Source organism: Dipodomys spectabilis, unplaced genomic scaffold, assembly GCF_019054845.1.
Source record: "Dipodomys spectabilis isolate Male_0828 unplaced genomic scaffold, ASM1905484v1 ptg000008l, whole genome shotgun sequence".
NCBI lineage: Eukaryota > Metazoa > Chordata > Mammalia > Rodentia > Heteromyidae > Dipodomys > Dipodomys spectabilis.
This window is the reverse complement of record NW_024870685.1, coordinates 1,663,271-1,667,443: the sequence shown is the minus strand read 5'-3', so window position 1 is coordinate 1,667,443 and position 4,173 is coordinate 1,663,271. Positions and strand designations below refer to the sequence as shown.

Sequence of the window (4,173 nt, the reverse complement as noted above, 5' to 3'; positions counted from 1 at the left end):
CCAGGATCAGAGTCACTCCTTCTATCATTCTCTACCAACCCCCTTTTCCAAGATTTATTTCAGATTTACCACTTCATTTATTACATGTGTATATTGAGTGTTCTAGATATACTTGCCCTTGTTCCATTTTTCATTCATTCTATGTCTTTACTATTATTCCTCTCAGGTTTCAATTTCCTGATAATCATTCTGTTAAACTGTCTGTTAATATTTTGAAAGGTTTATATACATCTCCTGCAGTTTCAATCCCGCATATACATGAAGTGATGTCAGCTTATATTTCCATAATTCATTTGCAAGACTGGAGATGTGAAGCACCTAGACATGATTTTATTCTAATCCATTTGGAACATTAATCTTTAGTCAACAAAAAAGTTTAAAAATGGCTTAGAATTTATTGTACTAGTTTTTATAAATGGCTTTGTAAAATGGTGTGATTATTTTATTTATTTGGAAAAAGAAGAAAACTAAGATTTACTACTATAGAGGTATATGATAGAAATAGAAGACAGATTTTATGTTTGTCACATCTCTGATGAGTACCCATATTCAAGACTTGACTTGAAGTCACATTTCTAACTATGTTAAACAGGGAACACATAAAACAACGCATGATATGGCAACTATTAGTGACTTTTTAAAATGTACCTTCTTATGTGATGAAATTTACTTTATTAGCTAATATTTGGGTTTGAAATATAGGATGCTGATCTGTTTAACACATTTCGGCAAGGCATCTACTCGAACAATGCCAATGGTGTGGGGGGTAATATTTCTACAATTTAATGAATGGTTGAACTTGTTTGGGATTAGTGCTGGGTAAATAAATCAATTCTATTGTAACTTGCCCCTACATTGAAAAACTTGTAATGTCACTATCATCTATTTGCCAAGTGTTATTCTGGCGAATGTGATTTTAAAAAGTTTATTTGAAAAGGAATATACTTTCAGAAGATTAAATGTAGGTTATCATTGGTTTGAGAATGACAACATTTACTGAAGTAACAGTTTTTTGAAGCTCTAAGAATCTTCTCAATTAAAGTTTTTCTAAATTATATTTGACTTCTAAGTCAAGATTTCCTAGCCTTGGTAGACCATGTATGGATCTACCGTTCCAGGAAGTATTTTTGGCCTACTTATGCTGGGCTGAAATCTTTCATTAATCATTAGGAGAAGGTATTAAAAATATTCTTGTGACATTTGTGATTTTGTTCACTCAAATGGGCTTGTCATCTGTAAATTGAAAGTTTGAATTACAGTACTTTCTCTCATATTTTATGATCTCATCTTTCATTTTAAGTTGACTTGCATTTCACAATAGCTTACATCTAAATCCTGCAAGGAATTAAGGACCTGAAATATTATAGGAAATGAGAAATTGAGACATGTCTTCAATTACTTACTGTTGGCATGTTGCATGGGCCTAGGTGAAAAGTCTTGCTTTTGTTATCTGATGATGCAGATAACTGGGAACTGGTATCCTAGGACCCGTGGGTCCTGCAGAAGAATAATAGCTTTTAGACATCATATCAGCAAAATTTTGGTAAAATCAGTAAGAACGCTTCAGAAATATGGAGAAAAACAGTTTGGGACCAGCGACTTAAAACAATAAACAGAGCAGCAGAGTAAAATACATTATAGATTAGAGGAAAACAATACTGTTTTTTTACCATGTAAATTCAGAAGATCAAGAACACTTAGAAGGTATCACAAATTTATACCGAAGACATTGCATTGATACTTTTTATATTCTAAAAATAATTATTTATATTCCAATCTATTTATGGGAATAAATATCAATTTAGTTGTCAAATTATCATCTAATTCTAGTAAGTTTCACTGTGTGAAATTTAAGATCAACACATATAAATAAAAATATATAAGTATATATAATATAAGAAATTATTTTCCATTGTTTTGTTGTGGTTAGGGTATCAAAGGCAACTCCGTTTTAAAGTATTGTTCCATTATCTCTACCTCAGTTTTTGGTAGAGTTAGATCTAAAGCTTTACCATTTCGAGATTTACAGCCTAGAGGCAAGAGGAAACACTGTGATTAAAACATTACCAATTTAAGGCCTAATATCGAGGACTTGTCCAGGAGCTATGAAAATATTTGTTGATAGAAAGTCAGTAGTGTAAGTTCCTGCCTGGTTGGAATGTAGACAGGCTAGGACATTAGGTAATCATGCATATGAACAATATTTTCACCTTCTTGGCTTTAGCTACTTTTGAAATGTTTGGTATAATAAACAAAGGTATTTTAATAAAATACTTTGAATATCTGCCTTTAGCTACCAACTCATGGACAAGGTCTAAGTGTCCACTGTAGGCTTCCCCAGGAAGAGGGGTATACTCATCCTCATGCCTATTTTTAGAAAATACCTTCTATTCTGAATAATTCATTCTCAACTATTCATCTCTCTATGATCCCTTGTAACTAAGATTAGTTTTGTTCCAGTAAGACAATCTATGCTGTAACGGTAAGATATTCTGGTTGGTCTCTTCCTACATGGAAGAAGGGTAAAGGGTCAGGAAGACATTAGTGCCATTGAGACCTCATTTTGGAAATTTTAAGCTGCAGAAGTTTCGAAGTAGCTTTTAAGAAGGCCTACTTTGAATCCATTAGCTCCACAAAGCTAACTCAGTTGATAAGTAAGTACTTGAAAAGCCATCACCTTTGGACTTAGCTATAAAGGCTTCAAAATATGATCAAATTTAAAATGAAAAAGACAAAATAGTCATTGACAGAAAAATTGCAAATGTGAGCAATCCACCATACAATATAAGTTTTTTTTCCACTATAAACAGAAATTTAGAGAAATAAGATCAATACCATTTTTAGGAACAATAAGGATTCATTGTTACAAATAGGCAACCAAGGATATATGCCTGTATAAAGATTGCATCATTAACTACTTAAATTTAGAGGATACTACAGGCTTCAGCAGCAGTTCTACGCAAATGACAACAATACCAAGATTAGCATGGCACTTGCACAAGGATGATATAAAAATTGGTGAAGTATTCCATATTTTTCATTTTTCAGATGCAAGAAATGAAAAACAGTTATTAAAAGGTTGATTACAAAAATACAAGTGTAACAGCATATATAATTCATAGAATTAAAGGTTAGGTTGACATCAGTGTTTAAATCTTCACCTTAGAAAGGCCTTTACATAGCATAACCTTTAAACAACTTGAAATTAGATAACATTGTCATCTTATCCCAAAGAAATAAAATACTATAAGGACCTAGGGAAAAAAAGGAATCTTAAACTTTTTCTATAAGGAATGCAATTTGAATGGACACATTTATTAATTAACCTATATATTATAAAACAATGTAGAATTCAAAATATATCTAGGAGAGAAGGAAATGGATTATGGACATTATACAAATATAGATATACTTTTTTCAGATAAGCACCAGGAATAACTTAAGTTTCTATACTATTCATTTCCACAGATAATTTAAAATTATTTCTGATTTTAAAAAATCACAAACTCTGCAAAAAACATTATAGATGTATACAAACAACTCTTGAATACATTTTGACATCAATGTCAGGCAATTCACTTGGAAGAATAACATGGAATCCATGATTTTTTAAAGTAAGATATTGCTGTTGCTTTGCATTGTGAAAATATTTTGTAAGGACATGAATGATGAAAGTTTTGAAATTTAAGAAACTTAACCAAACCATTACGACTTTTGGAGGGACACAAAGGATGAACTGGCATTTTTGAAATTTAAAGAACTTAACCAAACCATTACGATTTAGGAGAACAATTTGTAAAGCCTTTCACAACTTCAAAGAGGTAGTGATACATACTTATCCTTTTGGCAATATCAAATGCAGTTTCTTCCAAGTTGTTCTTCAGACCTGGTTTGATATAATGGTTCAACAGAAGTAGATACAGCATATATTTGCTATTTCTATTCCCAGCAGCAAGATGCAAGGTGGTCAAGAGGACTTTAGTTTGGGCATTTGTAGCTGCATCATGATGAAGTAAGAAAGAAACCACTCTGGTATTATTCCACATATAAGCACTGTGCAGGGGTGTCCAGCTATTCACAGTTATTACATGAATATCTGCCTTGAGCTACCAACTCATGGACAATATCTAAGTGTCCACTGTAGGCTTCTCGATGAAGAGGGGTATACTCATC

The 4,173-nt window shown here is 32.2% G+C and overlaps 1 non-coding gene across 1 annotated transcript; it reads left to right on the top strand.

Annotated features, from left to right (window-relative positions):
• The first annotated feature begins 2,934 nt into the window (after positions 1 to 2,934).
• LOC122124852 lies at positions 2,935 to 3,038 on the top strand. Its single transcript, XR_006150673.1, has one exon. It is a non-coding gene; the product is annotated as a U6 spliceosomal RNA (small nuclear RNA).
• Positions 3,039 to 4,173: the final 1,135 nt, after the last annotated feature.